Source organism: Mastomys coucha, unplaced genomic scaffold, assembly GCF_008632895.1.
Source record: "Mastomys coucha isolate ucsf_1 unplaced genomic scaffold, UCSF_Mcou_1 pScaffold12, whole genome shotgun sequence".
Lineage (NCBI taxonomy): Eukaryota > Metazoa > Chordata > Mammalia > Rodentia > Muridae > Mastomys > Mastomys coucha.
This window is the reverse complement of record NW_022196894.1, coordinates 44,342,683-44,354,259: the sequence shown is the minus strand read 5'-3', so window position 1 is coordinate 44,354,259 and position 11,577 is coordinate 44,342,683.

The window sequence follows — 11,577 nt, the reverse complement described above, 5'->3', positions numbered from 1 at the left end:
AAGTACAGAAATACATAAAACACTATCAGTGTCACTATCAGTGAAAGAACAGTGACATGACCTTGAAAGATCAGTGTTGGGGACTGAATGCTCAGTGTCAGGCACTGAGCAGGAAACTGAACTGAGAACCAGCTGTCAATGCTTTCTATAATTTTGAACTAATTGAGGATTTATAAGTGGTAGTAGGCAAAGGCCAGCAATAAGTTGTATTTGATGGTGTAATTGGCATGTATTATATACAAGACATTGCTGTGTTCGGTGTTCCTACCACCTCTATGATAGTGTTACTGTGTCATCTTTTCACAGATGAATAAATAGGAGTTCCCAGATGTTCACTCATTTGCCCAGGTGAGAAGGTTTGTGAATGGCTTAACTAGACTAAAATTCATGTATGTTTAGACCAAAACACGTACTTGCCAATCTATCCTACAACCGCCAGATATCCTGGGTCTCCATGAGAAGGAATGTGAAGGAAAAATGTGGACAAGGAAGAGGCTCAAGGTTCAGAGAGAGTAACCGATCCACTTTCCACTGAAGCTAGCGAGGAAGCCCAAGGATTTACAATTGGAAAAGAATGAGAGGGTTTTGAAAAGATGTGTCCCCTTCAAAGATGTGAAATGTATAAATCAATTAATTTAATTAGACTTTGGACTCTTCTATAAAGCCTACATGTGCAACACAGTTTTTTGTATGTGATTCTGGGTTCTATAGTGCAGCAGTCAAAGACCTTCTATGTTTAACCTAAAGTAAAAAAGTCTTAACAGGTATGTCTCTAATTACATAGATGTTGCTATCTCTTTTCCCTTTGTTCTTTGCACTTATATTTCTGTCACTAAAACCTTTGAATACAGAAGCACTTCTCCCATTTTCTAAATGTGTAAATATTCACATAGCATATAAGTGTGTTTAGGTAGCGTAAATATCTAATACTTTATATGAACATTGATTTATTCAAATTTTTGACTTCTCTTTATAGATATTTACACACACACACACACACACACACACACACCATCTGTATATATACATAGAAAGAGACCACCCTAAGCAGGTCATAATAGACATAGTATGTGGCTCACCCAATTATTACCTGATGAAATCCCACTCACATGGGAAGAAAAGCTAGGGGGATCAATGCTTTGGGCTTTCTGTCTTTTCTCAATATACTGAGTCTCTGGAAAATCAACAGACTCTTGCACTAAAGCTCTGATGTAGGTAGCAATTGGACTTATTTTTAGGATAATCATTACCTACAAAAATACTCATTTGTTTATCCTAACTTCTTTGCCAACACATATAGACTATGAAGGGAACCTAAGGTAGAGATAAACTTTCCACTTGCACAGCACATGTTATAATTTCCATATAAGTCATATTGTAAGATGCTTGTGACTCGGTGTTTCTTCAGCAAGTAGGTGCTTGAGAACGCTGCTGCTTTTTTTAAAAGTGAAATTTCATCTGTGTGCCCTGGGTATAAACTTGAGCAGCAGTTGAGTTCAATGAGCAACATACTTCCAGCTGAACTTGTGAAGAGCAGCCTGAGTAAATGTTTACTGTCTCTTTTGCTTTTGAATATGTGCTACATTTAAATTTAGAGCTGAAATCTTGGGTAACTCCTATATGAAGTACTGGAAATTATATTGTAATCAACATGTTTGAGTTTGTGTTTCCTCACCACGCTGTTCTGTTTGCATGTAAATATAAAGCAGTTAGTCTTGTAAGACGAAAGCGGTATAAGTAAATTTCACCTTGAAAAAAAATGAATCATCACTCCATCTATTTCAAAGCCTCTTGTTTATATTTATGGAGGTTTTAAAGAATGCACTGGAGGATCTAGGGAAGTGTTGTTTTTTAAAAAAATAACCTTAACATTTAACATCACTGTCATATTGATTTCTTAGGAGAAGTCTCCTAAAGCCAAATTGCCTGTGAATGTTTTCCTGTATGTGATATTTGAAAAAAATCTGACTGCAAACAATGATAAATGAATTTTGTTTTATAATTCACTCTTTCCACAGCCTCCAGTGTAGCTGCAATGGCATGAACACTGGTACAGGGACTAGTAGGCAGATGCAAAACCAAACCACAATACGGCCACTCGACTCCCCAAACTAGATTCCTCACTCTTAGCGGTATTGTAGACAGAATAATACATCAAATCCACAGTGTGTCTTTAAAACCTAGCTTTTCACAGTTGGTTCCCCCAAAGTCAAACATGGAAACACTCCTTCTGGAAAGAATTAATGAAGTTCTGAGACAGGTAAGCCTGAAATAGTATTTCATCGGGTTTGTTTTCTCAGCCCTGAAATCTATCCACTAAGCCCTCCTTGGGTTTTGGTGTCACCATCATTGTCTCAGAGCAATAATCTTCACATTTCTCTAAGGATGAGTCTGTCCTTAATGTGTCCTTGCTCCACCCTCAGGTTGCAGGAGTTCCTATAAGTAAGTTCCTCAGAGGGTAATCTCTTCAAGTTCTGCCTTCTCTCTCAGCCAGTTGACTTTAATTATTCATTATTTGGTGCTTGGCCTATACCAGGCAATGGTGTAATTCTTTATTGTCAGGTCTAGCCCAATAGTTAGCTAACTCTGTGTACCTGGGCCTTGGAGACAGGGCGTTCTTAGCATTCCTGACTCTATTCCCATGGCAACCAAATCTTCCTTTGTTTCCAGGGCTCATTTCAGTCTCTTGCCCTCAATCTTCCTTTGTTTGTGATCATTCAGTGTAAACCAAGGAGAAAATTTTGTAAAGGACTCTGAACTTCCCAAGAGGGGCTTGATTATTCTAAGTTGATATGCTGACCTGCACTTAATCTTTAAATATTTGTTGAAGTTTCAACTGCTATGTTCTTTCTTCTCTTACACTTTGCAAAATTAGACAATCCATGTGCCTCATCTCGTTAAGAAGGTTCTGTAAGTTGTCTTTAGGCTTTTAGTGGAAGCAATTATTTTTATTTTTATTTTTGACTGGTTGTCTTTTACTTATTGTGGGTGTAAGGACAAAAACGCTGTAAGCAAAAGAGGAATCCACAATTCTTAATATTGCCAGAAGCAAGCATCTTTAATCTTTTCTCAAAGGTTTAAATATTTATTTATTTTATTTATGCACACCAGTGTGAAAGAGACAGACACAGAGGGAGAGTGAAACAAAAAGAAATAAGGGTAGGGTGCTATGGCATGCATGCAAAGTCAAAGAACGACTTTGGGGGAGTCTGTTCACACTTGGTTTTGAGGTAGAGCCTAGTGTGATTTTTGCCACTATGCTGCATACATGAGCATCCAGCTGATTTCTCTGTCTCTGCCTTCCATCTTGGTGAAGGAGTGCTGGGGCTTACTTTATAGACTGATCCACTGATTCTAGCCATAGTCTTTTTACATGGGTTCCAGAGATTAAAATCTGGAGGTCATGGTTGTACACAAGTGGTTTTAGCCTCTGAGACATCTTACCAGCCAAAAATGTTTTCAATCAAACACTATTAGTCTCAGGGAATTGAAAGAAAGTGATAAACAACGAACTCTGCCTACAGTGGCTTCTTTTACCATCTCAAGGGTTTCAAAGGTCAAATATCAGGTTAATAGGCTCTAAAAGGGGGCATGGGAAGTAATCCATGAAGATAAACATGCCCAGGACAGGGGCTCTTAGAGTCTGGATAACCAAAAATTGAACAGTCAAGAATTTTATCTTAGAAACTTCTTGTGGAATGTAAATGGTTACACTTTAGCTGCAGATGATGGAAATGCTAATTATGCTCATTATGAGCACCCATAGAGGTTTAGATGAGCAAAGCAGTCCACTTAAAGAGATGGGCAAGATCTGTGTGATCTGATGACCCAAAGTCACTCCTGAATGATGGTCAACAAAGGGAGCAACCATGATTTCTCGACTACCCTAGATGAAGGAACACTCCTATTTCCCTTAAAGTGCACAGACTGGGCCTCTTTACGTGGTGGATACCTAAAGCTGCTGGACTTATCTCAGACTCCACTAAGGAGATCATTGGCCAGGAACTAAATGATGCATCTACTAAGTCAGTTAGATTCTTCGTAAACTCAGTCTCTCTAGTTGCAAGCATTGCTAAAATGGCTCTTTGGTTAATGTTATAAAATTAATGAGATGAAAGTGATTGTCTCAACGGAAACAAAATGTTTTGAAACAATTCAATGAGTGTGTGTGTGTGTGTGTGTGTGTGTGGTGTCAGATGTATATGAATAAAGAAGCCAAAGAAGGAAAGATGCACACAAATCAAATGTAGGTAAGTCTAATTCAAAAGAAAAAATTTTGATACTGAAAAGTTCCTTTTCAAGAGTTTCAAGTTCTCTCTCGATTTTAAATAAGTTGAAACAGGACTCATAAGGGATTTATTCGCTATAATGCTCATTTCTGAAAGATGGTGACTCCTATCTGGAGAATTCCCTAGTAGCAAAAATATTACAGGGAATAAAATACTGACTGACATTAACATATTGGTGAATAAAGATCTATAAAGCAAATAAAATATAAAGTATGTATTATTTAAAAGTGTTATCATTTTTAAAGGTATTCTGTTTGGGGACTGGAGAGATGGCTCAAATGTTAAAAGCACTTCATACTCTTGCCAAAGATCCAAGTTCAGTTCTAGTATTTATATTGGGCTGCTCAGAACTGCTCCCTACTCCAGCTCCAAGAGATCCAACACTTTCTTCTGGTCTCTATAAACACCAACATACATGTTGTATGCATTCACACAGACACACATACTACCCATATATAATTAAAAATAAATATAAAATCTCCAAAGCAAAGATGTTCTGCTTTAATATAATTTTATATAACCTGTAACTAATATTGTGCATGAAGACCTTCAATATACACATCAAAAGTTTTAGATACACAATTACCTTTCCAGTCTTATCAAGGGCAAGGTTTAGCAAGCTCCAAATTATGGGGCATCTAACTAAGTGGTATTCTTCAAAAGTGTCAAATCATGAAAAGCAATTTGAAAAGCTTAAAAAGATGTGAAAATTAATGCGACATATTTTCTGAATTGTACCTGGAACAGAAAAGTAGCACTAAGACTGTAACTCAATTAGTACTACTAACATTTTCTTAATACCAGAAACTATGCCAAGAACATGATCAGACAATAATATCAGGGAAAATGAGATGAAGGTAAATTAGAAAAAAATAGAAAACTGGAGTTAGAAAAACTATATAGCATTGCAATACTTCTCTAAATCTAAAAAATATTTCAATATAAAATTGTATAAGTGTGCAAAATATCATTCATTGAAAGTCCATAAATTCTGTTACTGATCACTCATCCTAAGGAAGAAAAGACATAGGCAAAAACTTAACTACAAGATACTAATTAAAAATAACAAAGGTACAATGCAAGTAATTACTAAACATTAAAGTCAGAAACATTCTAGAACCACTAAAATGAAAGTTTACAGGTACAGTAATTTAGAAATATTTGCTAAGAAGTGACAAAAGATTGATTGGAAAATAGTGTTTAAAGTATAAATGTATTTGTAGCATGTAATAAGTATACACAAGCTCCCACAGGAAACATACACACACACACACACACACACATACACACACACACATAAAACATACATAAAAGTTTTTTTGGAAGGCTGCAAACATTTTATTAACAGGGATTATCACTGGATTTGGAGCTTAGTGCTGAAAGAAGGACTTCAGGTTTTTTTTTTTTACTTCCTCTGATTTCTATGAGCAAAACAGTCTCTCCTTCTCTTTCTCCTCCTCCTCCTCCTCCTCCTCCTCCTTCTCCTCCTCCTCCTCCTCCTCCTTCTCCTCCTCCTGCTCCTCCTTCTCCTCCTCCCCCTCCTTGTCTTCTTTCCTCTCTTTATCTCCTTCTCTTCCTCTACCCCTCCTCTTTCTCCTTCCCTCTCCTCCTGGTACTCCTCTTCCCCCCTTCCTCCTCCTCCTCCTCCCGTTCCTTTCCTCTCACTTTTCTACAGAAAGCACAGCCATTATCCACATCTGCATGAGCACCTCAGCTAAGCACATTTGCATGAAGTTAATGACTTTATGACTGCTTGGTAACAGTAAAAGGCCTTTATTTTTTTCCCCAAGACTCAAGAGTATTGACCCTTGTCAGGGAAGATTAAGATAGCTCCAAATGAGGCCAAGTGACAAAGAAAATGAAAACAAACAAAAAAACAAACACCTAAGAAATCCAACTGTGGCGAGGACAGCAAAGTCTAGCCTCCAGAAACATGGCTGCCAGCAAAAAGCAATTCTGTAAGGGGGAGGCCAGGCAGGCGAAATCAGGCTTGCCACGGGCAGCCTTACATCTTCCTGGAGTATGGTACATAGCTTAAAGGGCTAGAATAGTGAGCTATAAAACAATTTTACCGTGGAATATTACTGTCTAATAGACTACTGAAGTGGGTGTGGGGGGGGGAAGGGCAATGCTTTGAAATCTTGGAATTATCATTGAACAAGTGCTCTGCACAAAATCTACTGAGACAAAACTATTTCAAATCCATTATCAGTCTTTTTTTCTGTACACAAACATTAAGAACTTCTCCAGTGGTAAAACATGGAAAAGAAGATTTCATTCAAACCCACCAGGTAGTTGGCATGATCACGGCCCGGGGAATCTGTTATTGAGGAAAGCATCTGAGCTCTGCTTTAAACACATCGCGAGTAAAAGAGAATTTACAACCAGGGAACAGGCTAGGCTCAGTGGTGGAAATACAACAATGAAGCATCAAAGATAAACCGGGTTCTGACCAAGTAGATGTACTGTTATGAAACATAATGCATAGGGCACGGGGCGGGGGTGGGGTGGTACGTGGTGAACCCATGTCAAGACATCCCCATAAGAAGTCACACCATGCCACAAACCTGATACAATGGGAGTTTATTTGGGGGAAGGGAAAGGAGTGAGGGGCTAAAGAAGGGGTATGGGCAGACAGAGAGGGGCAGACAGAGAGGAGCAGAGCCATGAGGGCACAGAAAGAGGAAATGACACAATGAAGGAGAGAGCAGTCAGCTGGGAACAGGAGGAGAAAGGCAGGGGTAGAGGGGGAGGAGGAGAAAAAGGGGAGGGAGGGGTAGGAGAAGAAGGGGAAGGAGGAGGGGGCAGAGAGGGGAAGGGGGAGACTGGGAGAAAAAAACTGGGGTCGCAAGCAGTCCTTCTTATATACGCACAGGCAGGTGATGATATAAGCCCCTGCTAAGTTCAGGAGCCCAGTACAATCGCCTATAAGCTAAAACCTAGTCATATTCTGGTGGGCCTGGAAGATAGATGGCCAAGATGAGCCTAGATGATGAGCAACACCCAAGGGTGGAGGATGAAGAAGCCAGGGCAGATCGAGGATGATCTGATAGTGAGTCCTTACTAACCTAAGTTGGCACATAGTTTAGCTTGGACTACATTTTACCAAAAGTACACAGATGGGTCTAAGTAATCTTTGTCAGACACTGGTTACCCTTAATGAGTATCATGTGTTACTTCAAGTAGGGTGTCAGTTCAGCCGTGTGGAAGCCACATTGTATTGGAGGAAGTAACGAACGTCTACAGGCGTCCACCTCAATGTCCTCCATCTCAAGGACAGCGACAGCCAGATTTAGCAAACTATTTCATAAGATGTCAGCTAAATGTGAATGTCAGAGAAACAGTGGATAATTGTTTAGTATAAGCATGACCCAAATGTTGCAGGATGACAGAATTATATAAACAACTATTATACTTATTATGGATATGAAACCGACATTTATCTGAGTAACTTTTCTTTGTTTTGGTGCCAATATTAGTAGTAAGTCTAAATATTCAGCCTTCAAGGATATTTCAAATATATGTCTTCATTTTTGTACCATAAATGTTATTTGATTTTACTTTTCAATGTAGGAGGTCAGAACCAGTGCTTTGCGTAAGCTAGTCAAGTACTCTTAACACTTAGCTATATGCTCAGCCATAAAATGTTAGTGAGAAAAAATATTATAATGAAAACACTTTTGTTTGCATTGTATGGTACTTCTAATCTACCTGTGTAGCATGTAAATATAAAAAAGAGAAAATATGGACAAAGACAGCTTTCTCAGGCACTCTTCTAGTAAGAAAAGTGTTATTACTTTTGTGCTAATGGTTACAGCATGCTGGCTTTAGTGAACTTTTAAAGAGAGGAGTTGTTTTAAACATTTTTAAGTGCAATAAATATAAAAATGATAAACTGCTAACAAGATAGAAACAACACAACTAGCCTGCAGGATTCTAGAAGAAAGAGGGTGAGCATCAGAAAGTTTCAACTTCTTGTTAACCCCTTACTAACGATTGGTAAGGTCCGATAAAATGCTTAGAAATATGATGCAATGCTGGATGCAGTTTTCACACTCCAGACATAAGTTGGAATATCTCTGCTTACACATGTAATGATCAATGAGGATTGTGCAACAAAGACTGGGAAGATTGGGCCTGGAGAGATGGCTCAGCAATTAAGAGAAATGGCTGCTCTTTCAAAGGACTCGGGTTCAATTCCCAGCATCCACATGGCAGTTCACACTTGTGTGTAATTACATTTCTGGGGATCTGACACCTTCACATAGACACAAATGCAGATCAAACACCAATGAACATAAAAAATAGAATAATCAACTTTTAAGAAAAAATAGGAATATCCAGATATTAAAAAAAAAAAAACTTTAGGAAATAATCCTGCTGAGAATGAGAGAGAGATCAGATACATCACTGTCATCAAGAAATCCACTGAAGTATAATGTAACAGAACAGAGGAGCACACAGAAGAGTCTCATCACAGGCAGAAAGCACTTGGCTTCTTTACACTTTCTTCCTGAGGGAAATTTGTGAAAGAATTCTGCTTCCTTGGAGCTGCAAATGCCTGAAGGGGTATTACTCAAGTCATTCATGTGCTCCCATTGTCTAGGCTTTTGCACATTATATAAATCAAGATATTCATGGATATCTGGTCTTATAATGAAAGATCTAGCACAGGATGTGGACTTAACGTGTCTTCTTCGGTAATGAGAGATACCAATCCACTCCGCAGCCTTGATTCTATTTGCAATACCATGGATAAACACGTAACAGATGTTCTGGAATTGGAGTGCCATAGATGAAAATAAAAGGACCAGAAAGAAACTTAAAGGCAAATTGACTGCCACCCATACAGAGAGAGACAAACCTGACAGGAAAAGTCAGCTGAACAAATGTTTGTTAGTGTACTTGTCTCTCTCTGTCATTGCCCCAGAAGGGTTTTTTTAAGGGCTTAGCTGGGTAAATGTACTTTTGCTTGGTGGTCTAGCAAGGGACATACATATCTCTTTCTAGTTGTTTCATATTTTCTTCAAGAAGAAATCAAGAACGGAAAAGTCAAATTAAAGAATCTACAGCTCTACCCAGCAATCTCTCCACAAATGCATGCTTCAGACGTGATGCTTAGCACATATTTTCTAGGAAGCATTCAAGTAGACTTTAGAGCTTCTATCGAACTATTTAAATTAATTCCCTCAAGCATTTGTCAGAACCTGCTATGTGCAGATTTCATTTGTGTTAAAAATTGAATTTCTTGGGTGAACAAAACAATCCATGTGGTGAGCAAATATCTAAGGGTTTCCTCGGTGTTATCAATAATGGCTAAACTGGAAGAAATCCAAAAATTCATTGACAGTGAATGAATAATTAGACTTTATTCATGTGGTAAGACATTCTTCATCAATGAAAGCAACTAATTCACCCTACACTAATCATCATGATAAATCATAAAACTCGTGTTGCTGAAGTCAAAGACTAATTCAAACATCATTCAATTCATATAAAGTTTAAAATTTGGAAAGACTAAACAATATAATGCTTTAGGGCAGGTTTCCCATTGACAGAACTATAAAACTATCAAGCAAACACGAAGAAGACAATTTCAGAGAGCAAATAGATGAGCTTGGCTAGGTGCCTCAGAAGCATTGGTCATGCCCTGTGACTTTTTAAAAACTTTATCAAATGTGTTATTAATGCAGTCATTATTTGTATCCAATATGCAAGATTTTTCTCTTGGACTCCAAGCATATACTAAAATCTGCAGATTCCCAAATCCCTTCATGTATTGTTTCTTGACTCCAGATGATAGATGAGGAATTATTTATTGTTTAGAGTTTATAGATAAATTTTTATACTTTTTATATATGTGTTTCATTTTATTAAACATAAATTTAAAAATAGTTGGAGAGTCGGGGGTGGCAATTCATTAAATAAAGTGCTTGCCACATAAGCATGAGTCTTCGTTCAAATTCTTAGCATCTATCTAAAACCTCAGAGATGGCCATGAGCATCTGTTACACCATCACAGGGGGATCAGAAACAAGAGGATGTGAAAAACTTGCTGGCTAGCCAGCAAAGCTGAAACATAGATACAGGTTCAAAAATAAAACAAGACTCTGTCTCAATACCTAAGGTAGACAGTAATTGATGAAGATATTCTTTATCACAACCTATGCTGCCCACAGGCACATACATGGGCACATATACATCGATATGCATATACCACACACAAACTAATAATCAGAGAATCCACTAGGAAATGGATTTTCTATTTAAAGTTTCCAGAAATAGCAAACCTTTAAAATACTTTGCAAACTATTCTACTAAGAAAGAGGTTTCCTTAAGTTATTTAATATTCTGAGGTTGACATTCACTGAAAATCTGAGATGACCACCATTGTGGGGTGTGGGGGAGATTTGGTGAGACATGGATCAGAAAAACAAAAACAAACAAATAAACAAACAAAAAAGACCTCTGCCCGCTATCCAAATTTGGCTTTGGGTAGTCACATCTTGTTAGCTAATAAACCCATGCTTCTAAGTACATAAATTTAAAATAAAGATAATGAGTCAACTGAAATGACATCTTACTCCACATAACTATCATACTTTTAAAAAAAATAATCACCTGAACGTCAGACAAAATTATGTGTTAAAATCACCTGGATGAGCAGGGAGTACATTGCACCAAAGGTGGGGCTTCCACATAGACCCCGATTCATATTAGATTATAATGTTTGCAGTGTCTTGCACTTTAATTAGAGCACTTCATTCATAGACTACGTTTGTATGTGTTGTGAAAAGGGGAAGTATTATTTTAAATTTTTAAGTGGATTTATCAACAACTAACAAGTAGAACTGAAGGGGAAAAAAATGAAAGAGCAGTTGGTGTCTGGCCTCGGATTCTGAAATGTTTATCTAGGAGAGGCGGGAACAGGTGTTGCCTGTGTCTAGAGAAAGATAAACAAGAGATATTATGTTTCAATTGAAATAGGATGGATGGATAGGTAGATATGCATATTAATGGAAGGATTTTGATGAATGCATATGCAAAATGTTCAGAAGGATACACAGTAACAGTTAACATGGATTTTGTTTGGAGATTGGCATGAGAAGAGTGTAATAGTCTTTATATACTCGTCCTTCACTTTCCTTACAGCACTTTTCACACTAGATAGATAGACAGACAGACAGACAGATAGATGATACAGAGATATAGGTGATAGGTAGATAGATAGATAGATAGATACAGAGATACAGAGATACAGAGATACAGAGATACAGATGATAGATAG